Here is a 26654-nt window from a genome sequence, read left to right as displayed (position 1 = left end):
GAGGAGGCCAGATTTTGGAGGAGGACAAAAAGAAACAGCTGGGGGCTGTTCCATCACTCTCACCAAATGGAAGTTACACCTTGAAACAAACAAGGTCACAAATAGGAATCTATATATGTCTTTTTAAAATTTATAGGAATTTGGTCCTCAGCTGGTTTGCTTTTCTTCTCCAGAGGGTTTCCAACCTGGGCTCCACTAAACCAGAAGATGTCTGGACATAGTTGGTATATATTAGGGGGCTCTGGGCGCCCAGGGAGCCCAATGTACAGAGCTCCCAGCCTCTGTCAGATCATTTCTGCTCCTCTAAGGACTTTGCATTAAGAGACCCTGGAAGCTTTTAAGTTTGATTAAAAAATAGGGGCGGGGGGGGGTGACTAATGCCTAAGAATAACAAAAGTTGTAAGCCACTGAAAGATCTTAACTCCCCAGCCAAACAAGAATCCCTAGAGGGAGGACACACTGTCTGGACTTAAAGGCATCTACCTAGCACAAGCAAGTTTCCTTGTTGCTGAGCCTTGATTGTTTGACAGTCCATTTGTTTAGTCCAGATTAAAGTAATACACATCTTTCTGGCCCCAGAATACATTGGCTCTTCCTCTCCTGTTCCTCCTGCAGACCTTTGTCTCTTGACACCCTGCCCCCCACAGCTGACTCTGGGGAGGGATGCCTAAGGAAGTCAGTGTTCCCAGCTAGGGGCACCATATGCTCGAGGGGGCCTATGTGAGTGCCTGGGGGACAGGCATGCTACTGATGTGGGCTTGGGGCATTCCAGCTCATGCAGCCCCTGGGGCCAGAGGAAGTCCACTCCACAAAGGGCACTGGCTTAGTTAAGTCTAGTGTGGAATTCTCATCAGAGGAAATATCTTGAGGGAAGGAACACTTGACTGAAATAAGGGCCCTGTGTTCTGTTGCAAAGTCCAGCTTTGGCTGGGGCTATCACCTGAAAGGAGGGGAAAAAAATGGCCAGAGGCCTGCCCCTGAGAGGAAGCCAGGCCTCAGGACTATATCCTGGCCATTTGAGGCAGTGTAAAGCCCTGCTGGGTTTACATTGGAGAAGCAAATAAAGCTATGCTTGTTGGCAGTGGGACCATCTGCATGCACTCTACAGAGAGCAGTGTTTCCCCTAAGTGTATAAACATATACTGGTGGTGTGAAGTGTCATTTTTGGTGCCATGTGGACTAACTTTGTTTTTCTATTTTTATAGCTATTTTTTATTGAACTTGTATTAGGGGAAAATGTAGCTAACATATATGCCCTAGGATTTCAAAAATATTATTTCTAAGGATGAGGCATTTTTTAAAGGTGAATCTGCTTAAAGCTAACCTCAACAAAATACCTTGATAGTGGTAGACAAATAACTGGAGTCAGGGATGTGCTTCTAGTCTGTGGGATAGCAGAAGTGGAGCAAGAGGAAGGAGCTAAAGGATAAGTCACAGGAGCCGTACAATAGTTTGAGATCATCCTTTCCATATGCACCTAGTTTGGAGTCCCCCTCTGACAACCTTATTCCAAGTGTAAGAACAACCTGCTATTTTTATATCCCTTATGTCCTGCTCTGCCCCATGACACTCAACACTCCAGATTAGCAGCAGACTTTTCCCTGGGTCGAGGGCACCAACTCTACCACACACAGGCAAACATGGCGAAATAGGCTCTAGAGAGTTGGTGGCACTGTACCTACCAGCCTCCTCCACTGATTTCTTCTCAGCATTGTTCACAAGCATGTTCAAATTAGATTTAAGGAGGTGTTTCCTGGAAGCAAGGCAAGAAGTTACAGTCTTCCTCTGTATGCACAAAGCCACAGGAGTACAGGAAATATGTCACTGCAACAATTTTGAATGGACTTTTGCTGATTTCCAGACAGATTGGGACAAGATTTTATGAGAAGTGTGTATAAAATCAAATTGTACAAGAGGCTTCCCCCTTTTTCTGGCAGTTTGTGATGGGCTCTGTGAAAAAAAGTTTGGTCTACCTCCTCCTTCCATTGCCTGTGACAGAGAACTTGATTCTTAGTCTTGCTTCCCCCCAGGGCTCACCTTGTAGATTATGAAGATGGGGGCAGCAATGGGAAGAAGGTCATGGGGCTGGTATTCTGCCTTCTGGCTAAGTTGTACTCAGGAGTGTTGTGTGTCTTTCCTATCTGGTTCGGTCCCTTGAGGTATCTTTAGCACAGGATCAAGTGGACACAGCTGATTTTCAAACACTGCCAAGAAGGGAAATACCACAATGTCTTTTGATTGTACATTTCAGTGTTTAACAGCTTCTGCTCTCCAAGAGTATTCCTCCTAGTTCTAGAGTCTTCCAGCTCTCCTACATACCACTTAATATGCTTTACATATTAAGTTCTGTAATTATATTACATATGCTTACATATTAAGTTACATAGTTATGTCCTTTGCCAGCCTTCTTTTGCAACTTGCTAATTTTTTTTTTAAAGAAAATTGAACCAGCCTTTATTTCTCCATCCCTGAGATTTTCTCCAAATTCTCTACTGGAAATTTCACTCTATCATCATTAAAGGCTGAGATTCCAGCATGAATACCTTTGTCTTTAACCAGTCATCCCATTCCCACCTCTAATCAATGACACATTTGCAAGATGGCCAGTTAGAAAAGGAGCGAAAGTACCTGGACCACAGAGAACCCAGTCGCCTTCCCTAACTCTCTCAGCTAGCTATCCTGCAGGAAACTGGAGCTGTGTAGGGTTTCATTAGTGGTGGATGACCATGGAATAGAGAAGGAAGGTGATCTCATAGTGTCTACATGCTTCTTTCCTATTTAGAGCATCCAAGATCATGCTTGCTCTGTAGTGATACTAAATCATGTGCTAGAGATTCATTGCAGCCTCTGCCTTTAACTGCCTATCCCTATGGCCCCATTCTTATATCTGGATAGAGTCACATTTGGACTATTTCTGTATTCATTATCCACTTTGTGGATAGCAATCACAAAATCTCAGGTTGACTCTACCCTCATACCTTCTAGCTAGTTTCTGAGAACTCAAGGGTGCAAAGTTGCTTTGAAAACAGTCTAAGTAGAACATAAATAAATAAGGGTCTTGCAAAAATAAATCTAACTCAGACATGGATTCCAAGCCCAAGCATGGTTGGATTTTACATGGCTTGGGTGAATAATATAGGATATGCACAATAGATAATTCACAAGAGATTAAAATGGAAGGGATCATATATAGCTACCCAGTACTCTGGATCTCATTTTTTCTGTAGTTCTTCCTTACTGCTTATTTGGGCTGATAAGAAAATGATCATGCACCCTTGGAGTATACAGAAATTAGGACATAGGGAGAAACTAACCTGAGACCAAGAATTACCACTGATATTTCACCAAGTGGAAAAGCCACCCAGAAACACTTAGGAGTTGATTTTCCAACACAGAGAAATAATTTCTGTCTGTCTTTGGAATGTGTTGTATGGTTGTTTACATCATGGATTTGTCTAGGAAGATCTAAGGGACCTGCCCACTGTGATCTAGTTTGACTTGGAGACACAGAGCCAAGGAATTCTCAGGAAATTGATAGTTCCCTTTGCCCTCCTCACCATAGCCCAATGGCTGCATCACTGTGCTTGATCTGATCATCTGACCTGTGTGAGTCTGCAGGAGGTGGTGCAATTTATCTGAGGAAAACCACGTCTGAGACAGGAAGGGGCATGGCAGCCTCTTCAGCCAAGGATTTATGTATTCTGTCACAGGAGGGAAGTGTGAGCTGAGAAATGACTCCCAGAAGTGCTAGAATTGGAAGGGGCAGCACTGCTACTTTTTTCTGTCAGTGGTGTATTCAACTGGGGATCTGTGCTACCTCAGGAGGCCAGCATCTTGGCCCTTCCTCCCTTCCTTGAATCCAGCTTCCCTCCTTTTCCCCTCTCCTTCACTCTGTTCTCTCTGGCTCAGCACACAGTTAAGAAAACAGCAGAGTTGACCAGGTGCAGTAGGTGAAGGAAGGATAGCGCAGGGGCTTGTGCTGCTTTATGCTCAGCAATTAGAGGCCAAGGGGAAAGACTCCAGACCCTTTAGCTAGCCACAGAAATCTTGTAGCTAATGCCCTGGCACTAATGGCAACTTGGGTGGACAGGGTTACTCTGATCCCTGCAGCCCACAGAGACCAGCCAGCTCACTCCACTGAGCTTTTTAGTCTTAATTCTTGCAGTCTTTGGGAACTGACTTTTGCATTTTTATCTGCAGTCCCTATCATGGCTATGAGCCCTCTGCTGAGCTTGGGACTGGATCTTTGCTTCATATCCCTTCTGCTGTGAGGCTGCCAGATTAACTCACTTGGGAACCTCCTCAGGCTCTAGTGGTGTCTCTGGGAATCTAAGGGGACAGCAGCACTTGTCTTTAGGGCTGCTATCCCTCTTGATGGCTTCTAACTTCTCTAATTCAGAGAGACTACAGCTGAAAATTTGCATCTAACTCTCATGGTGAGTGCCTGCACTGCTCAGGTCTATGCCTGGTACTGACAGACTAGAGAAAGCTCAGGCTTCCTGGCACAACTCTTTGTGTGACCCTTCCTATTCTTTGCCTCCTAATGACTGTTTGCACTTCTCTTCTTCTCAGAAAGCCAGGGTTGGCCATGCCAGGCCTTGAAGGCCAATAGGGAAAGTAAATGCCACCCAAGCTCAGTACCTAGTCCCTTCTCACCAGCACATGGTCCCTGCATTACATGGGAAGAAATGAGTATTAGTTCTGGGGAAGTACTTCAGTCTGGAAAGGAGATTATATCTCCCTTGTTGTAAACTTAGTTGCTAAATCGGAACCAATTCTAGCAGAGACAGAGAAAGCTGGCCCATCCCTGAGAAAACAGCAAACTGGGTAGGACTGGGTTTTGTTTTTGTTTTTTTTTTTGGTAGCGGGAGTCGAACTCAGGTCCTTGTGCTTGCAGAGCAGGCTGTGGAACCACTGAGCTAAATCCCTGGCCTGGTAGGATTGTTTTTGACACTGTCTTCTACCTGTTCTTCCCTTGGATGCTGTTTTTCCTTCTAGCACAGACTCCCCAAAACAACCCCGGACACTCAACTATAGGATGATAGCTCATATTACAGAACTTTCCTCATCTCCTGTCCTCTTAACAAGGGCTTTCTAGGCCTTGCTTTCTGCTAATAGTAATATGACACAAATGATGCCCGGTAGGTAAGGTGTAAATAGCTGGTAGTAGCTGAATGTGCTGCCTTTCCCAGGTCACAATTCTATTTAAGCTCGGTCTTTCAAAAGGAGAAAGTGGGGCTGGGGATTTAGCTTAGTGGTTCTGCCGCCTGCCTCGAAAGCACAAGGTCCTGAGTTCGATCCCCAGTACAAAAAAAAGGGAAAAAGCAAAGTAAGAGTTGCAAGCTCAGTGGAGGGCAAATAAACTTGAGCTTTTCAGGCATGGTCTCATACTTTTATCCTCTCAAATCATGCCATATATAGGCAGCTGCCCTCTACATTTGTGTGTAAGGCCATCCCTGGGGACAGCCTTACTCAGAGATGTAGTAGTTGACTTTAGCAGAAGGAACTGAGAAAATCCTAGCATAGTGATGTTACCAGTTTAGCCTGTGAAGCTGGTAGCTGAATCCTGCCTAGGCCTCCTCCCTACCCCCACCAGCCAGGCACAGGCACTTATGGAAAATGTAAGGAGGAAACTGGAAGTCCTCCCTCATGCATACCTAACTCATTTGATTTTTTAAATGCCTGAGAATGCAAGAGTGAGGCAGTTACTTGTAATAGCAAAACCATCTCACTTGAAGGGAGGAGCTCTGACCACTTACAGAACAAGGGTTATAGTCCTGCCGAAGGGTCTGCTGTTTGCTCTTCTTTCCTTCTTGAGTTCTGTTCCCTTCTAGGCCCCTGAGCCAAAAGTGATTCTCAATCACTTCTAGCCAAGTGATTCGCTCACCCAACACATTTTTCGAGATGGTCCCACTGCTCCTTCCAGAAGAGTAGCGACAAAGACTGGACCAACATAATGACCTCTTCCCCTCCGCCCAAGCACACCTAAATTCCAAATGCTCTCGTGAGCACAAATGACTTTTGCTGCTGATCCTATACTCTGGGTTACCCATTTCCTGCTCAGCCCTGGCACAGCAAATGTGTCTCTGTAGCAGCTACCTCAGGGTAATTTGAGAAGCAGCTCTAGGCCACCACATGTGGAAAATGAATCAGGGGAAGACACATGTGGAATAAGAATCTCCTAGAGAAAGATGCTAGGCATTTGTAAACAGCATCATTAATATAGAAATACCAGCACCGGATGTATCTCTAGGATGCCAGCGTAATTTACTCTAAGGTGATTTTTTAAATGATTATTATATCCTCCCAGTTTCAGTGGCTTTAACAAAATCCCTAACACTGTTCCATCTGCCTTGGGGAATCAGCTACCACCCATCTCTTGGCTGTGTAAAAGTCTTGGGCACATGTACCCCTATTTGTCTTGGATCCTCCAACTTGTCCCTACAGTATCTGATCACTTTCTGCCTAGTCAGTCAAATGTGCCCTGTTGTTGAGCCTGATTGGGTATGGAGGATGGGAAAATGGGGCAAGTGCTCAAGATGGAGCTATTCTCAGTTTCCCCACCCCTGACTCACCAACTCTCTCTCTCTCCTTGTTCTGTGTCTCCCATTTCTGGGCTCCCATCCTGATCAGACCCAATCCCCATTGCCTGTAATGCTGGGTCTGCAGTTTTGCTCACCATATTCACTATGTCACCTTGCCTGCCACTTCCACCACTCTTCCTTGGCTCCCTGCCTGGCCATTGAACCCACTTAAAGATGTCTAGCAAATTCCTTTGGCCTTTTCCTCCTTACATGCCAGGAATGCTCATTCATAGTGGGACCACAGGTTGTGAGGTGTTACTTCAACAGACTTGCCCTAGAGAGCAACTGCTTCCACCTCAAAGATAAGTGAGAAAAAGCAGGGTTACAGCTCACATTCACCTGGTTCCCAGCTTTTTTTTTTTTTACCCATTTCTGGGTCCACCTTTCTAATAGGCCTCTGGCACAGATTACCAAAGCTGACGGTGCAGGCCTGGGACCCTAGAAAAAGCTGCTGAGTAGACAAAAGCCCTCTCTCTCCCTCTCTCTTTCTCTGGGCCTTCACTGAGCTACATCCCCAGCCCTTTTATTTTGCAACAAGCTGCCCTCAAAATTGCGATCGTCTTGCCACAGCCTGCCAAACTGTCTGCCTTTCTATAGCATTCTCTCACCCCTCTTCTTTGTGTCCTGTCTTCCAGCTCTTCCAGTGCCCCACTGAGGTTGTCCCCTGGATGCCGGGAAACACTTGGTGCTAGGCAAGGGCTCCTACTCTATACTCCTGATTGACATGTGTGCTCTTTGGGAGCCTTAAGGATCCATTGGAGTCACAAGAGCAAGTGTAGGCCCAACCAGTGGGAGTAGCTCAGCTTTCATATGCTTTATAAATTAGGATTTCCATGGGAGGTTTCATTTGAAAGAAGGGACCCATTTTTTTTTTTCAGAATCACTGCTCTAGGCCTTTTCTTTCTCCTTATCAAAGTTAACCTACATGCTGTCTTTCTGGCTCTGAACTCTGCTAGCAGACAGTGGTGGGAAATGTTAAATCAAATAATGAACCCTACTGATGTGTTTGCTGGCTCAGGCAGGCTGGCAATGCCAGTACCTTCACCCAGTTAAAATGGTGAGGAGAGCGAGCAGATTGACATTCTGTTTCTCCACTCATCATTAATAATAATACCTCACATTTGCATACCACTTGACAATTTCCAAAGCACTTTCGCAGAATTTATCTTAGCTGATCCTCTGGAAAGCCTGTGAAGGCCACCAGGGCAAAGGCTATTATTTACATTTTATAGACTGAGGAGACTCTGAGACTATTTAATCATTGACCTTTCTGAGGAGCTTGCTGAAAGGAACTAGTCAGGGTAAGCTCAAGGGATGGTTAAAAGGAACAAGAGTTGGCACAAGGTTTACGAAAGGAATGACAACGGGGGAGAACAGGCAGCAGAGAGGAAGAGCATACAGTGCCTTGGATCTACTTCCCAGTTTGAGAATCATTACAGAAGCATCACAGAACTTTGGGAAGGGCCAACTCAAGGAGGCCGAGATTTCCCCTTTTTGATGGTGACTGCCGGGGCTTCTGAGCCAGGCAGTGTCCCACCCTGCCTGATAGTCACTTCACAAACCTGATCCTGTCACTAACTCTCTTGCAGCTGATGGAGCAGAAATTCAAGTCCTAGGACTGGAAAGGCCCACAGAGATCATTTAGTTTAGCCCCTAATTTACCAGGAGAGGAAATGAAAACCTAGAGACAGCAAAAGTCTTGCCCAAGGTCATAGAAAAGTAGAGGCAGAGCTGGGTTGAAACCTCTGTTTCCCAACTTGCAGTCCAGAAGGATTTCCGCTATAACACACTGCTCTGTTTGTTCATATGTATATGTGTAAGGATGTGAATAAAGCCTGTGGGGAGTGCCTAGAAAGCCTGTCTGGTGAAATGCTGTGGTCTGGACCTTGTACCCATATTTAATGGCTGGGGGTTAAAGCCATTTATAGGGCCTGGGGTATGATAGGGTATGAGAAAGGCAGGGTTCAAGGTTTCTCTCTCAAGAGGATTCACCCATATAAACTGTTTCAGGTAATTAAGATCCCAGAAGAATTGGCAGCTGCTTGCTGAACAAATTAGACACTGCCTTTATGGGCATGTTCTGTGCTGGAGATCAGAGGGCCCTCCCTGATGTTTGGTTCATTAGTCATTGTTCCCTGTCAGAGCAAGCACTCAGAAAATTGGATGTCTGGCAACAGTCTGTATTCAGAAATTCAATAGCAGGAGCAGCAATGGCAACAGCCTAGTGTCTGGGACACTGCTCCATGCACAGTAGGTGCTTGAAAAATGCTTGTAAGCTAACTAATGAACTAAGTAAAGAAAGCCTTTAGTTCTCTGTGCTATTCAGACTGAAACAGTGTCAATAACTGATCTGATTGCTTTCAGCTGAGCCACATTTGAACTTTTTAATAGGCAGGCTGGCAGGACTTGGGGATAAACTCACTGGAGGCTGGATTTCCTATGCAGACTACACTGTGTAGATCACAACACCCACTGCTTAGATGTTGCACTACATTCTTGCTTGGATGGCACGGACTCACTGCTCCCTCTCAGCTTGCCCATGACTTCCTTGTAGTGAAATACAAAAGCCTTTTTCCCAGTTCTAGGCTTCTTTGGCAAGAACAGAGTATTCCTGACTGGGAACAGTAGGAGGTCCCGAGGCATGTGTGATGTGGGAGAAGTGAGCAAGATCCATGCAGACATACAGGGTGAATGGGCTTTAAAATCAACTCTTCTTTCTTCACCATCTTGCCATAGGACAGGCTGGCCAGGTTAATTTGGACAGGCGATTTCATATTGTTCTTAAATGTCAGGGAAAGGCTTTTGTTTCTGTTTTGTTTTGTTTCTTATACTAAATCTTCCTAGATCCAAATACCCAGCATTCTTTGCAAAGGTCAGCTAGTGTGTAGCAGGACTAAGAGACTCTCAGAAGCTTTTGGCAGTCACTAAAGGTTACTGCTGGTGTCTTGTCTATAGGCCAAGGCAGTGAGTTCTGTGAAGGATTTCAAATGTCCTTCATGGACTTTTCCACCACACTACGAACCATTAGGAAAAGTACTTCTCCAGTTTACCTAGCTATCTGGTCACTCCTTCAGATCTGATCTGCCAAAGAAGAAAGCATTAAGAATTTATTGGGCACAGACTATTTTGCCTTTGTTGAGGAGGAAGATGTGTAAGAGTGTGTGTGTAACTAGATGTGAGTCTTAGGACTTGAGTGTGTACAGTGAATTTGGGGGAATAATACGGATATGTGTAAGCATCTGTTTATGCTGTATGCAAAAAGGTATAAAAATTATGGTAAATATATTTATATAGCGGGGATGCCTCTGTGAAGGTACAGCTGAAGGATAGCATCTGAGAGGGTTGATATTCTTATGTGTTTGACATATGTGTATAACTCAATCTGAGTCTAGACCTGTATATGGGACTTGAAAGTCAAGGTGACAAAGGCATATGTGAAGGTATGTGCACTTGCCTGTATAGGTGCGTGCATGAGCAGGTGTGTGTGTGTGTGTCTGTCCTTTTGCTGAGGTTTATATGTCTGGACTATTCTTGAGTCTTAGGCCTGCCTGGGAGAACTGTCTTGGCTCCTCTTCTCTTTTCTGCATTCCCAGACCTCCTTAAGTTTTCTCCTTCTGCTTCCTCCTTCTTGGGAATATATTTTCTACCCTCCCATATTTCCCCCCTTTCCCAGGCCACCTGCAGTCTTCCAACAAAGTGGGATGACTCCACCAGTGAGAAGAGAATGACTGGGAAACAATCTCCAAGCCAATGAAATGTCTGGCTAAGATTGTTTTTGGATAAATGGGAATCCTATGGGTCACCCTTGGACATATTAATATCATCAAGAAATTTAATATTAGATATTCAATCCTTGAATTTTGGTGAACTAATTAAAGCCTTGTTTTTAGTTCTATTGAGAAGAAAACTCATTTATTATCTTTAGCCTGACACTGTGTCTTCAAGAGAACTCTTATCCTGTGAAAATAAGGGCTGAGGTAGTCAATTCACACATACTTATGAAATGTAACCTCATTATCTCACCAGTGGCTATAACTGTAATAAACCAGAGTGACTCCAGTTTAAACAAGTAGATGTTTGGAGGTGACAATTGAAGTGCAACATTACTCTAATTAATGACTTAGTTAATAGCAAGTAGTTCAGTCTTTAGAGATACTAGCTAAATTCTCAGTCTTTAGCTATAATATGAGTCTCCAGGCAACTTTTGGATTCTTCCCATTAGAAATTACAGGCTGGGCGTGGTGGCATACACCTGTAACTCCAGGAATTGGGAGGCAGAGGCAGGAGGATTGCTTCCAGTTCGAGGCCAGCTTGAGTTACATAGTGAGTTCAAGCCCTATCTGAACTACATACTGAGATGCTGTCTCAAAATAGAAATTACAGATTTATAGCTATTCAATCTGTGAGTAGACTGTGAAGCAAGAGATAGGGTAAAACCTAGAGACACTTCTGATTTGAAGAATATTCTTGGAAAAATATTCCTAAATACTCATGGTTCTCATCCATAAATGTTTGTCATTATCAAAACCAGACCCCTTATATCTTCTCATAGTAAACTCACAAACAAGGTATATGTTCATACACATTAATGAACAGGCATGATACCTAATTTCAAATGATTTCTTATCAGTAATTCACTGTGCATCCAATGTAGTTACATGGCAAGATTCAGGGAGACTGCAACTTTTGCAAAGGAACCTAGAAAGCAACCTAAAATTCTCTTGCCAAGGAGATGGATGAAGTAAAATAGAGGATACTGAGAATTGTAATGTCCAGCTCCTGAGCTTAACAGCTTCTTGGTATTAGGCACTCCATCCTTGTCCCAACTACTTGTTATTTCATCAAGATGGGACAAAGAGGGGGTGGTTAAGTCAACTGAAATACTAGCTTTGGGTGCCCCTCACTTCAAGAGTAGCTCTTTCTTTGCTGCAGCAGATACATCCAGCTGCAGATTTCCGTCATCACTGGACACACTTGCAGATGAATTCAGTTCTTATACTGCCCTCCCCAATGTTGTTACTGAGTTGAACAAGCACTATTGAGACCATCCTCTTGCCCACACCACTGTACCAGGTGCCACAGGAGGAGGGGAGAAAAAATACTAAAGGCTCACTTCCCACCCTACAGGAGCTTTGGGTCAAGCTGGGGAGATGGGATACACATGGAGAAATCACTCAAGAACAATTATAAAAGTATGGGTCTACAGATGCAAAATAGTATAAACCAAAATGGCAAACTGGCATTTCATGAAGCTAGGTGACAGTTGCAACTGTCTGGAATCTTGGTGTAGAACATCATGAGTGAAAGGTCAAGGGGGACCTTGTTCTAACTGTTGCATATATACCACAATCCCCAGCAAGAATGAGGAGAATGGAAATGGTAGGGTAAGTTTCACAGCGTATGTTTAAGTACTGAAAGTAGTAAGCATGATTGCCTTCCATGCTGAGCTCTTTAATGGAGCTTCTCCCAAATATCCGGGTCACCATATCTCAGAAAACAGTGTGTGCTATTTCCCCACTGGCCAAAGTGAAGGGTTGACAGTTTACAATAATGGAGGGTTGACCATGTCAGCAAGGGCAGGGCAACAGTACCAGTGACCTCAGCTTCAGTCCCAGCCAATGGCTCGAGCACAAACCTGGTTGATTGCATTTTGGCTTGAGCATACCAAAGTCAGTCTTGTGGACTTTTCCATCTGCTTATAATTTGGCCCTAGAGCTTTCATAAAGTTGAGAAGATTTTCCGTGGCTTACCACCTTCGTGAAGCTGATAGGCACTCTTACTCACCCACCTACTTCATTTGCCATGCTCATTTCAGGCTACACACATAGACCTCAACTTTAGTATTACATCTGGTCTTGGAAAGAATAAAGTGGACTCTGAATCCCAAAGGACTTGTAAGGACTGCACACCTGGGTTTGTCACCACATTGCCCCTCCTCCCCCAACCAGTGGAAAACCAAGGGCTAGATTTCTTCTCCTTCAGGAGCTTGAGGCCTTGGTAGAAAGAATAGTTTAGAAAGAGTGAAGGCAGGAGTAGCAAGAATCTCTGGCCCCACTCAGGCTTGACATTGACCCCTTTGTGTGCTGCCCACCTGGCCCAGCATAAATGTTTACAAGAAAAGGGTTCTAGAGTACCCCCAGCCCCAAACTATCATGCTGGCCAGGCTCAGCTTGCCAGCCTGCACTGTCTACCACAACAATGGATCTGGGTCTACTGCTTCTAGGTCCTAAAATTTCCACTTGGGTTTTGAGTTGGTATATCTTCTTCGAACCATGGTCAGGACCCAGAAGTGTAGTATCCTGACTTCTAGTGCTAATTCTTTTGTTAACTGGCAGAAGCCTCTTTTCCACTGTGGGCCTCGGTTTCTCCATATGCAAGATGAAGGGGTTGCACTAGATAGTCTCTAAGGTACCCTTGTGGCTCTAACATCTGTCTTGTGAGTCTAAGTGCCCTCTCTCTCTTTTTTTTTTCATGAGTTAAACATGGAGAGGGGGCAGGGAAGGGACATTTAAGGACTTCCAATTTGGAAGCTGGGGCAAAGTTCCCAGGTTGTATTTGTTTTGTGTAATTTTGCTTCTTTTCAACTGGCTTCTCCCCTCCCCAAGGGCCAAGGGCCAAAGTTCACTGTGATTTGGGCCGCAGGTGGGCCTTACTGGGGCAGCAGGTATGGAGGTTCATTACCACCCTGGGAGCCTGGGCTGGCATGGGAATACTGTCATTTCAGCTCAGCTTCACCGATGGTGCCTCTTACCTCAGCAGCATTGCCATTGACCCTAAGAAGTCACCTGGAGCCTCTGGTGGGAAGTCAGGTGACCCTGCAGGGCTGGCTTTGTGGGGGAATTGGTGCCATTTTCAGGGCTCCTGGGGAGCAGGGATTTCTCGAGGGTGATGTTGAAGAGCCTATACTGATCCCACAGTGGGATCAGGTTCCTCTCTCAAGAGTCTGGGAAACTCACACAGGAGGAGGCTCTGTGGGGGGTGATCAAACTGTGGGCCTGGGATTTGTCATTAGACTGTAAATGGAAATGGGCAAGGGGCCCACGACATTCACACTCTGATCCTTCCAAGGGACTTTGGAGATCTTAAGGCCTGGTTCTTCATTTTCTGGGTGGTAGGGAAAAGAAGAGACAGGCCTCCACAAAGCCACAGGACCAGAGGTTGGAGGAGGGAGGGAAAGCGTGTTGGTGTATGTGATCACATGACAGTGGGACTCCCCCTATTTCCCAGTCCTTTCTAGTGAAGCATTGATGAGTTGGAAAGAACCTAGGCAGGGAGAACAGTGATGATGTGTCACACAGAAGGCAGTGTCAGCTACAATAAACAAACAGCCTCTCAGACACATACATACACATACACAGTCTTATTCATGGACACTTTTTCCTCTCTCTCCACAAACACACACACGTACACACACACACATACACACACGTGCCTGTAAGTATATGGAGAGGCCTCACTACACACCCAATCCCAGATCCTTGAACATGACTCTGGCATTTGCTTTCTGTGAAGATCCCAGTGGCCCAGTCCATACTACCTGCTGGTACAACTTCATTTTGCCCAGGTGTGGGGAAGGACAAGGCTCATTGAAAGGGGAGGGGCATTTTCTAAAGGAGAGAGAGAGAGAGCACAAAACAAGGCTGAAGTTCTCCTCCCACAGGCAGGCTTGCACTCTGGGTGTGCTTTTGCAGGCCAGAAACTACAGAACTGGGAGTACTGCCAAGTGCTTTATCAAAGGAAACAGCCCGCCCAACAGCTGGAGATGGGCTCTTGCCAGCTGTATGCGCCTTTTAGTCTTTCCTTCTCCTTTTCTCTCTTCTTTCTCTATCTCCATTCACCCATCTCCTACAGCCTTGCACTTTGCATTGGGGAAGCCTACAGATGGACTACCTTGGACTACAGGGAATACTCTTGATGCTAAATAACTGAGCAGATCATAGCCCCAGCTGGACTGGGGAAGGCTGTCTTGTAAGGGGACATGTTGCCCAGAAGCTGGTCTCCAGGCGTTGAGCAAAGAGAACACGGTTGCAGGTGCTTCTGCTGCAGCCAGAGCCTTGGGGAGATAACAATCTTGTAGGCCCTTCTTAGCCTTCCTATTGCCCACAGTGGGAGGCTGATGCCTGGCTGGGCTGTGTGTGTTGGTGGCAACAGGGTGTTTTCCAGCAACCTCAGCAACTTTGCCATCCATATTCATAAATTAGTTAATTAGCTGGATTCATTTCTGTAAGCCTTGGGCTTCCCAGTGGGGGAGGAGACAATGTGGGGGCAGAGGAGAGCTCTGAAGAAAGGTGTTCTCCCTTTCCTAGGAGTGGTGGGTCCTCTGTCAGACACTAAGGAGAGGAAGGGCAAGGAGTACCTCCTGTGGCTTCACCCCTTCTCCCAGCTTGCATCCACTTCAGGCTCCTAGTTTGCCAGCTACAACAGCCAACACAGCCCTGCAAAGCTGCCCCAAGCTGTGTGTAGAAGCAACCCAATGGAGAATAGGCCAGTGGGGGCTGCCTGATTCGGTGAATGGCAGTGCTGGGCTCTGGGAGCTTAAAGCAACTCTTCCATCCTTGGGGAGACCAAGGGCTTCATCATATTCCCTAACCATACAACCTCTACCCCTTGCCTCAATTGGAGCCTGGAAATGTCTCAAGGCAAACCTAACATCTTCCCCAAGAGCCTGGCAAATGCAGGATCCCTGCACCTCAATGGCTACCATGTTCTGGGGGCATAAATAATAGCTGATGACCTAGACTCTGGAGAAATGCACTTTAAATTTTGGGTCTTATTGAGTGGGAGGTAATAACTTGGTCTGTGTATATTCCCCAAGTTTGCCATGTTGAGCTTATTTGTTCTTTAGTAAGTACCAGAGAATGGCAGACACCCTGCCAATTGCTGTGGGGGTTACCAGTGGGCTAAAGACTAAAAACTGAGGTAATCTTAGCTTCTGGCATCTAGTGGGCATTCTTATGCCCCCCCCTCTTTCCCACTCATTCTCCTGCCATTCTGATTCCTCCCACTCAAGCCAAGCTCTGAGATCTTCCCTCTTAGCCCACTCCTACTTCTTTCCCTGAGGTTTCTTGTACAAATAGGCATACTCATATGCCTATATTTGACAAGTAGCCCTGAAATATAATGAGCATAGGCTTTCAAGTCAGACAGAACTCAATTTGAATCTCTATAGTCAGCCACTCCCTACTTTTGGTCAGAGACTGAGGAAGTTATTTCACATTTCTGAGCCTCAGATTTCCCCCTTTAAACTGGGAATGAAACTGATCATATTGACTCCATGAATTTGGGGACATTAATTGAGATAACATACTGTATGTGGAGTGCTTTGAATATTCCTTGGCTCAAAAGTAGGCACTCAGTAAGTGTTAGCTACTGGTGTTCATTACTGTTGCCCTGTCCATGTGTAATGGTCATGGGTGTCTGATCACACACAGGTTGGCTGATAGGACTGACTACGTAATAAACTACAGACAGACCAGAAAGGCTGACCAGGATACTCAGAAGACCTTTGGCAATTGTTTTTCTAGCCCTGGCAGCCACAATTCTGAGTGGAACAAGATTCAGAAGTCAAGAGCCTGAGGCACAGCTCAACCCCTTATTCCTGATTCCACTCCTCCCAAATAGAGCTTCCCCTTAGGCCATACCACAGACTAGACTGGCTACTAGGCATGGGGCCAAATGTCTTCTGGAACCTTCCCCACAACTTCTCTGGACTCTGGCTTCCTGATATTCCTCATTTGGGGTCTTCTCTGTCTTGCCTCTTCACCCTACCATATATTCTTACACACATTCCCTTGCTGCATTGTCCCCAGTGTGGATAACTTTGAGTGTATCTGAAAGGACCAGGCCAGGACTTGAAAGTACCACTTCTATCATGGCCTGTTTATGACAACTTCCCTGAGGAAAAGTGTATATGTGTGTGTGTGTGTGTGTGTGTGTGTGTGTAGCCTACATCCTTGGGTGCCAGTTCCTCTGTATGTTAAACCTTGTGGCATCAAAATTTCTCATTCCTTTTTATTATTTTTACATGTTTGCAATACATAATGATGACATTGATTGTGATGAATTGGTACAGGTACGTAATACATTTCATATCCCCTTCCCCTCCCTCCTACTTCCATCCCTTGGTCCCCTTCCCTTACGAAAAAGATCTAGCTCCTTTTTCCTATTATTTATATTTTATTTTGCTCTATAATTTATTTATACTTTTAGGTTTCTCATATAGGAGAAATCATATGATATTTAAGCTTGTGTGTCTGATCTATTACACTTAACATCCATTTTCCTACACATGACTCAACTTTATCCTTTATGGCAGAGTAGTACTCCATTGTGTATAAATATCACATTTTCTTTATTCATTCATCTGTTAGCCCAACCTGCCATCAGCAGTGACCTCTGAGTGCTGGACAATCAGGAGGTAGACATTCTCATGGACAGGATTTGGGATCTAGCTTTTCATGGATGGAAGTTTGTGAGCTTTGCCCCCTCTAATTCCCTCATGGGGGCACTTCCAGTGGTTGGCACCAGCAGCATGTCAGCTGTAGGGAGCAAATGGTGAGAGGAAAGAGAGTCCAGGTCTTCTTTGACTACGACTGATTATTTATTTCCTCTCCTTTCCCAGTTTCGGAGCATTTGCTGCTGTCTGAAGGGCCGGGCAGTGCCAACACTACAATAAACAGCTTGTCCGGTACACACAAGCTCTTTGGACCCTGAAATGTCAACTGGCCAACTGACTCACAGCTAGACCCTGCCGCGTGCCGTTTGCATCCGGCCCTGACAATGCCACTTAGCACTTGTAGAGCCAGGTGTCATAGCAACAAAGCTGGGGGTGGAGGCCCCACGGTAACCTAGCCCTAGCTCTGGGAAGTCAAGTTCAGGGGCCAAACTTAGAGTCCCTGATTAAAATGACTGCTTTGGGGATCCAGATCTGCTGGACTCAGACCAACAAAGTGGCTGACCTCCCCACTCCGGTCTCAGGCCTGCCCCCACAGGCAGCAGCCAGCCAGATTCCCTATGCCCCATATGGCTAAGACCACTGGCTAGTACAGGACAGAAATGTCTCCCCCCAGTGAAAGCCAGTGGGGTGTTGCGACATGAGCCTCCGGAGGTGCCTACTGAGTACAAAGGGCAAGAGAAGAGAGAGGCAGCAGGCTCTGGTGGCAGGAGTGCCAGGCTAGGATCCAGGAAACCTGGGCTTTGGTCCCAGCCCCTGCTACCAACTCCCTTGGCATCCTTGAGCAAGATCACCCAGAGGGCAGGGTTGGGGGAGCAGGCATGGATCCAAGACCTTGCCTAGGAGAAGATGAGCTATGAAATCTTACTTATGCATTTGGAAGGTGAGGGTGGGGTGTTTAACCAGGAAAACTTTCCACTGAACAGCTAGCTACTCACTGCCTCTAAGTGCCTTAGATGCATTTTGACCAGCAGTAGATCCAAGTTCAGGTGCCCAAAGGACATATCAGAAAAAAAGAGACTGGCTTCTTCCAAAATGCTTGTCCTTTGATTTGCTTGGGAGGCAAACAGAAAGAGATCAACTGTTGCCAGGACTGAGAGCAGAGGGCACAGTTGTCCCTTAGCTGTGGAAGTCCTTGGGATTGTAATCATGTATGCCTCTTGCAGCCCCCCAGAGCAACTTCTCTGTGATGTGACCTTTGTCCTTGGTTCTAGGAGTTTGTATAAAAGGGGCATCTCCTGGCTCACCACCCCATTGCCCATGCCTCAATGCTCCAGTGTCCAGGGATCCACATTATCTCACATGCTTATTCTCAGGACCTTCCTTAGATCTCACCCCTGACTTTCCTCTGTCTAGTAGCAACAGATTTGCTATTTATCTGGCCCTGTGTAATTAGGAGGAACTCACGGGAGGTACAGTAGTACTCAAAACACAGTTGATAGAAGCTGCCAGTGTCTGTCATTGAGTAGGTGCTCAATCCATATTTGTCAAATAAATCCAGGTTGGAATAAACTCTGATATAAAGGACTGCTTTCATGGGAGAAGTACCAGGTCCTTCAGTAAGATTAGTTCAGAGGTGGGAAGAAAAAGCCTATTTGAGACCATGCACAAAACAGGATGGTGCAGCCACCCTGTGTGTGCAAGGAGAGAAGGGAGGCTACACCCATGGTGTAGGGGAGTGGATGTCTAGGCAAAGGGCCAATATCCACTCCAGTCTGAGAGCCTCAGACACTTCCCAGCACAGGAAGGCCCCATGGTGCTCATTGGCTTTTGGGTTGTTCTTCTCCTGAGTGAAAGCCCAGTGTGGCAAATCAGGTCAGGGTTGAGCTTCCAGAATCTCTACTGGAGCTTTGGGCAGCTCCCGGTTATTCCCAACCAGGTTCCAGTTGCTAGGGAGTGCCTGAGATCTGACGAGCATTGCTGGAGGGAACTAGGAAGGCCTTGGCCAGGGTCTTCACAAGGCACCCATATCTCAACATACCACTTGCCCCCCTTTGGTTCAGGGACTCTGAAAGCTGAAGTATGGTCTTTGCAGTGTCCCTTGCCAAAATCCTGTGTTCTCTGTGCCTTCACATCAGGATAGGCAAGAAAGAGCAGCCCAGGAAGAAAAAACAAACAGAAGAAAGGTCTCTAGGTCTGTTGACATTATAAGTGCTATTGATTTTACAAGATTTTTCCATTGAGAGGACAGTGAACTGACCTCAATTTTTTTTCAACTGGCTCAGACTTTGATGCCACTGTCTAGGCCATGAACCCTGAATCCAAGGGGCTATGGCTTTATCTCAGCACATACTTGAGAGTCACTGCTCTTTGCAAGGCCAAGTTTAGCCTTCTGGGGTGGAAAATAGGAGGATGTATGTGGTTCTAGGTATCTCAACTCCTTCTACCTTTCCCCAGAGATGTTGTGTGACCATGGATCCAAGCACTTTTATGAGTGTGGAAACTGCTTGTCAGCAGAGGGAGGCTTTTCTGGCAAGAAAGATCAGAGAAATAAAGCTCAGGCAGGAAGAGAGTGGTTGATTAAAAGAGCACTGAACTGGGCCGGGGATTTAGCTCAGTGGTTTCGCTGCCTGCTGCGCAAGCGCAAGGACCCAAGTTCGATCCCTGGTACCAAAAAAAAGAGCACTGAACTAGGAGCTGGTGACTTAGGTTCTCATCCCACAGATTAGTTGTCTGAATTCAGGCAATCAGTTTTCCTTCTCCTGGTTTCAGTCTTCTCATTTGTTAAGTGATAGGAGAGAGGTAAAGAAGGAACAAGAATGAAAAATTCTATGCCTGTATGTCCCAGCACACAGGGAGGCTGAGGAAGGAGAATCACAAGTTCAAATCTCATTTGAGCAATTTAGTGAGACCCTGTCTCAAAATAAAAAGGGGATGAGAATGTAGCTCAGTGGTAGAATGTCCCTGGCTTCAGTCATCTGTTCCACAAAAAAAAAAAAAAATGGAAAAGAAGAATTCCAGGACACTACAGAAGGGGGAAACTGAAAGAGAATGAAAGGAGTGGGAATTGCACTGAGTGTGGACTTGGTGGCCTAGATCCTGACCCTGATTCTGTCACTAAGGAGCTGTATGAAAATAAGCAGGTCATTTCTCCCTTTCATACCCCATTCAAGTGGGAGGAATGAGTTAGTCCCTGGTTACTCAGGATACTTTGTTGTTGGAAAACTAGATATACACATGTTGAACAGTTGGGGAATAAAATCAGTACTCAGTGGTATGACGTGGACAACAGGTGCATTTGGAAAGAGAAAGGCAGGTTAAGGCCTTACCTACAGTACAAGGGAGCAGAGGAAAGGAGAGACTGCAGAATTAGATAGCTCTGGATAGCCCTGTCCCTTCCTGGCTGTGTGAACCTGGGCAAGTCTTTTGCCCTACCCAGATTTCAGTTTTCTCATCCATAAAAGGTGAAAATTGAACTACTTGATCTTCAAGGTTCCTTTCATTTCTCTGAATATGTGAAGAAACCAAAACACAATTAAAAAAAAAAAAAGCCTGAAGATGCCAAGTGAACCAAAGGAGAGAATTGTGTGTTCAAGGAAGAAGCCAGCCGGTGTGGCTCAGACATTTATGACTAGAGTAAAGAAAAATGGCAATAGTGGGAGGGGGGATGGAGAGGAAGAAGTAAAAGGCAAGGTCATCTCAAAGGAGTAATTAGAAAGGACATTAACACATGCATGTCCAGAGAGAAGGCCTGGTTGGATGACACTTTGATGAGAAGCCACCACTTGGCTTGGAAGTCTTAAGTGGGTCCTAGAATCAGATGTTGAGGTGGGTGGTGAGTGCTACAGCAGACTTAACAAACAGTGAACCTCAAGCTGAAGAGCTTAAACACTATCAAATTCACACGCTTTCTTCCACTGGGGAGAGTGCTTGATACTCTTGGATTTTAAATATTACTAATCTTTGCCCAAGACCAGAGATAGAGTCTGTGCGGGTGTGGATTCAGCTTGCCAGGTGGAGTCAAATGACAATTTCATGACAAAGCCAGAAGCAAAAGTTGGTCTGTCTCCTGATTTAGATCCTAGTACTCTTGTGTGTCCCCTGCCCCAACCTCTGGATGCTCTTAAATCCCTAATTAGAATGTTGGCCTCTTAGGGGAAAAAAAAGAGTAAAGAAAAACCCCAGGTAACTGAGCTCTGAAGGCCTTAGGAAGCCTAACCATGCTGGCTAGTGTCTGATGGGCCCTTTGGTGACAAGACCCATGCTTGGGGCACAGGTAGTGAGGCCTGAGAAGACTGTGAGTCTAGATACTTAAATCCCAATTGTGTGACCTTGGGCTGGTCACAACTGCCCTAAGTTTCTGCCTCCTCATCTGTCATCTGTATATTTTTTTCACATACAGTTGTTGTGAAGAATAAATGAAGTGATGCATGAAAAGTACTTGGTACAGTGCCTGGTATATAGTAAACTTTCAATAGGTAGTAGCTATTTACTATTATTATCATCATCATTGTTATTATTACCATTACTGGGAATAAATGTGACAGTTTGCTGTCTTTCTTACCAAACTCCAAACTTCTCTCTTCCCTCATTACCTTCAGAGTACTGCCCCACCATAGGTTTAGCTGCTGAGCCCACCTTCTTTAGCTCCATTAGAAGACCAGCTTTCCTAGATGGCCTCTCCAGGGAGTCCCACCTCCTCCCAACCTGCCTGCCAACATGGGGCCCCAGAAGCAGGTGAAAGGAGGGAGACAAGTGGCAGGGACCAACAAAATGAGGCCATGCATTGCCACCCTGTCACCAGTTCCCCGGCAAGGCTGATCAGGGTCACCTTTTGCTTCTAATTTCCTCTTTTGGGGGGAGAAAGGTTGAAATGCAGCCACAGTCCAGTGAGAGCATTTAGATGAAAAGAAAGGCTTTGCCTTCACAATTTGAAGAGTCTCTCTTCAGTATTCTCCAGACTAGAAGACATTCCAGACAACCATTGCTTTGGGTAGGGGCAGAACTCTTGTGGTAGGCACCATTCTCCAGCCTGGGAGCCCTTAATTCTATGGTGGAACCCCAGGTTTCTTCAGAGGAGAAGACTCTTTGGTGTGGCCCTGCAGAGGGAACTGGTTGCTTGTGCTGGGAAATTCAAAGGGTGCCCCAAATAGTCTCTCATCCCTGGGGGAAAGGTGGGGATAGAAGAGAAACTTGGTGGCATTAGGCCAGGGAGAATAGAAATTACATTGCAATGTACAAGTCCTAGAAATTAAATGCCCTAGCTCATTGTCTGAGTTGAGAGGTGACGTGAGTTGGGAAGAGCAGGCAAGGCCTGCTGAACTTAGCTAGAGGTGGGGCAAGCAACTATCTACCTGGCAAGATTTCAGGGGCCCCTGAGCAGACTCTACCCCAAATATCTCCCCCAGCACATGTAACCAAACAGTGTTTCTTGAGTGCCTGCTGAGTGTTCTGCATTGTGCTTAGCCTCTGTAACAAATTGTCAAGTCCAGTCACTACCCCTCAGAGACCCTTCCTCTTTAATGCTTTGATGGAGAGAGCTTGAGGTCAGCACTGGGAAAACAGGGTCATGGACAAGCGTAAGAGGGCAAGAGTGTGCCAGCAGGCCCTTGCAAGGTGAGGGAAGGCCTGAGGGGGATGGGATGTGTGGTGATGGGGATGAGGGTGGGGCAGGAGATGTTCTTAAAGCAGGGTGGAGGTGCACAGGAGATCAAATATGGCTAAAGCCAAGCCCCAGAGGAGAGACAGAAGTTAGGAGAGAGAAAAAGGGGCTGGCCTAGAGCACATGGGCATGTTTTGGGAAAACACTACCGTGGATCCTGAATGAATCCTTCGAGTACAGCAGGGTAAAGGGAGACATCATAATCCCAAATAAGTTGTTCTGGACCTTGCCATTTAGAAAGTCTCTTTGCCGGGCATGCTGGCACATCCTGTAATCCTAGCACTCTAGAGGGTGAGGCAGGAGGATCGCACATTCCAGGACAGTCTGGGCAATTTATTGAGACCCTATCTCAAAAAAATCTTTCTGTCCTCGACACACACACACACACACACACACACACACACACACACACACACGGTCTCTAATTTTCCTAACGCCCCTCTGAGGAGGTTGGTAGGGTAGGAGTAATTGCCTCCATTTGACAGATGAAGAAACTGAGACAAAGAGATTAAGTGATTTGCTCAGAGACACACAGACTATTTTAAGGGCAGAGATGGGAATAGAACTTTGGCCTTTATTGGCCTAGTGACTCTTCACAGTAGGTAGCCCTTTCCATAGTGTTATTTCTAGAATACTGGGAAGGACTCCTGTCCCCATAAATCAGTCTCTCTCCCTGCTCACTGATACCTGAAATTTTAGTCTTAGAGATTCTTTTTTTTTTCTTTTTTGAAACTGTGACTTCTGTTAGAATGTGAATGTGTACTGCTGAAAGTAGGGAGGACAGGGGAGAACACCTCAGCACCTCAGAGTCCTTTCTGGGAGTGATCTTAGGAGAGGGCCTGGCAATGTAGTAGGTAAGGAGGGATACAGCTCTGGCAAACCCCATCCCCCTTTTGCTTAAAGAGGGGAGGAATTGTGTCAGTGTGAGGAAGGGGGCAGATCTGCCTGAAGACAGGCTGGCCTCAAACCTTCTAATGGGTGAATGCACCAGCTGAGTCCTTGGAGGGAGGTTGGGGGAGGATTTCCATGTAGCCTTGGGGGAAAAGGGGAGGGAAACTAGCTGTGGTGTGGCTGGAGCAGGAAGCAGGTTAGCCTAAGAAGCTGGAATTGTGGAGGGGGATGGTGAGCTATTTAGGGAGCTGGCCCAGAGCCAGGGGACAGTCCCAAGGGGGTGAGCAGAGGCTTGAGAGCTCTGGGCCCCATTCCAGCTCCTGACCTTGAGTTAGCAAGCAACTCGGCACTTTTCCTACCTCAGCCCAGACACCCATCAGGTCTCTGTTATCTCAGCTTCCCATTTTATAGAAAACGTTGTAAATGTTACTCTCCTGGCTCCTCCTTCTTAATGACCCTGCCCTTCTATAGCCAGCCCTTGCCAGGCCAACTCTGCCCTGCAATCTACCTATAGCATCCTGCAAACTTCCTGAGCCTCGTGGAAGCTCTTGCTTGCTGCCTTTGGTCCCAGATCTACCCTTCCCAATGCAGGCTACTCCTGTATCCCATGGTGCAGACACATCTGCCCTGTGAGGTAAGGACCTGAAGGTCTCACTAGTCCTGGGCCTGGGCCTCTTGACTCAGCGATATAGTTGTAAATAGCTATATCTGAAGAGATCTCGGTGCAGACTGTTAGACCTGGCATCAACCTTAGAAGTCACATTCACTGTTCTTTCATTTATTCTATTTGTTGAGCTTGTGTGGTGTGTCAGACACTGTTGAAGGTACTTGGGATATATCTCCAGGCTTCATGGTGCTCTCAGTCTTAATAGGAGAAGTATCATTCATCAAAGAAGCACCCAAACAAACATAAATTTGCATTTCCAATTTTCTCATATTACAGTTGGAGCTGGGGCCCAGAATGGTTATAGAGCCTTTCAAGGTTGTTCTGATAGACAGGGCCAAAACCAGACCGGAACCCATTCCTGCTTTCTATTCCAGTGTTCTCTCTACTGTGTTCTGGGAAGAAGAGAGCACAAGAGTGTGGTGTTTATCCCTAAACATAGAGTCAGCCCTACCTACAGTTACTGCAGAATGTGGCTTTCTTGGCAAGATTTGGAGATCAGAGATAAGCAGTCTCCCTCCACACCTATGACTAAAATTATACCACTGATTGAAATCTTTGTTAATCCTGCCTGAGGAAAATCTCTTAAGCCATTGTCTGCCATTTATACAACTTTCTTCCCTTGGTCCACTGGGGCTGGCCCAAAGGCCAGGTACATTTGATTTTGGGGAGGAAGACTGGGAGTCTTCCCGAAAGTGAGAATTCCTAGAGAGGCCCCTTTCACCCCCGGTAGCAATGGACCCCACTAAACTCCAGGCTGGACGATAGGAGGAAGATACTCAAAAAGGAAGCCGGGCAGTTCTGAGGACAGGCTCTTACTTCACAGTTTAGCCTGGAGGCCAACCTTGCGTAGACACCCTTGATGGGTGACATTTTGTTTCAGAATATATGTTTACATTTGGTTTTTCCTTATACTGGGTTATACTAAGTCTTTTGTCTCTTTTTCCATCCTGTTGTCTGGGTCCTTTGTACCTATTTGCCATTACTGAGGAGCCATCGCTGAGGTGATCAAGCAGCTACCCTTAAGCAATTGCCAGTCCCTGAATTGAAATGCAGATCTAGCCCACCCTAGCATTTTAGGAGAGGCCCACTCTGGGCAATTAATTGCCTTGGGATTCCTTTAGTTAGTGGAAAGAGGCAGCTTCTGCTTAAGGGCTTCCCCACCTTGACCCTAATAAAGACCTTTTAAAGATCCACCTGCAGCTGTGATGAAAAGGGTCAGTGTGTGTGGGGGGGATTGGTGAAAGTTCTAGTGTCTGCTTAGAATGCACCTGTGTCTGCAACTCTCCTCAAAACAAAGTACAACACCCAGTTAGAGACAGACCAGCAGCCCCAAGCAAGTCATTTAACATTCCTGAGCCTCAGGCAAGGGGTTTAGCTCAGTGGTGCTGCCAGGCAAGTGCAAGATCCTGAGTTCGATCCCCAGTACCAAATAAAAAACAAAAAAATCCAGAACAATCCTGAGCCTCAATTTCCTCATCAGTGGGCCGACTGATAACGTTATACCCAACTCCTCAGGCTGTTGACAGTCTTCCAAAAGCCAATGCATATATTGTTCTTAACACAGTGCTCTTTAAGCAATCAGTACAGGGAGTCACTGCTGTTATTTGGATCAAATTAAGCTTTGAGTTCTCCCAGTGGTAGGTCAAGACCTCACAGCTATTCATCCTTGCCCTGTTATTAAATGGAGGTTTTCCTATGTCAGTTTTGCTTAACACAAGGCCCACCTGCAGGGTATTCCCTGCACTGATGATTCACTGGTGGGATGAATTCCACCTACCTATTTTAAACTATCCTGCACCCCCCCCACACACACACAGTGCATATGTTTACACAGGGGAGGATGGTCCCAGTCAAAACAAGATGAAAATACACTGCTGGCTGGGAGCCCTAGGCTAACTGGTTTCAGGTCCTCTCCCAGCTGTCAGCACTTCACAACTGGGTGACAGAGTCAGGAACACCCAGCCCTACTTCCCTGCCTCCCTCCTTGACCAGACTCTACCTGGTATCAGGCAGCTGGTCATCACCAGGTCAAGCTAGGTGCCCCAGGGCTGAGGTTTTTCCAGAGTTAACATGGGTGTGAAGGGCACTGAGGGGCAAGGGTTTACCTTCGCCACCTCTAGTGTGAGTACTGTGTCTGCTGCCAGGACCATCTGGTGCACAGGCAAAAAAGGGCACTGTCAACAGAGAGAGGCAGAAAATGCCCAAAGAAAGCTCCCGAAGTGACCTGCCGAATTTCCCTCACTAGATTCATTCCTTTGGGTTAGCAGGAGGCTCTTGATGAAAAGAAATTACCCCAGGGAAGGGGAATCCATCAACCCCACTCAGACACAGACTATTCCTCAGGCTCAGTGTCTCAGCTATGCCACTTATAAAAAAGTCAGTAGAGTTTGAGGAGGAGGGGAGTTCTGGGGAGCAAGCAAATAGGTCTCCCAGACAGGGAGCACTGAAAGTAAATGT

At 46.1% G+C, this 26654-nt stretch overlaps 1 protein-coding gene across 7 annotated transcripts in view; it reads left to right on the top strand.

Moving 5' to 3' along the window:
* Tsc22d3 (TSC22 domain family member 3) overlaps positions 1–26654 on the top strand; it is a 60859-nt gene that overhangs the window by 19225 nt on the left and 14980 nt on the right. The window lies entirely within an intron of this gene.

This window comes from Heterocephalus glaber, unplaced genomic scaffold (genome assembly GCF_053883595.1).
Source record: "Heterocephalus glaber isolate CG9 unplaced genomic scaffold, H.glaber_assembly_v1.0 deba00001613, whole genome shotgun sequence".
Taxonomy (NCBI): Eukaryota; Metazoa; Chordata; class Mammalia; order Rodentia; family Bathyergidae; genus Heterocephalus; species Heterocephalus glaber.
Note: the sequence above shows the minus strand (reverse complement) of the source record. Positions and strands in the feature narration are given on the sequence as shown.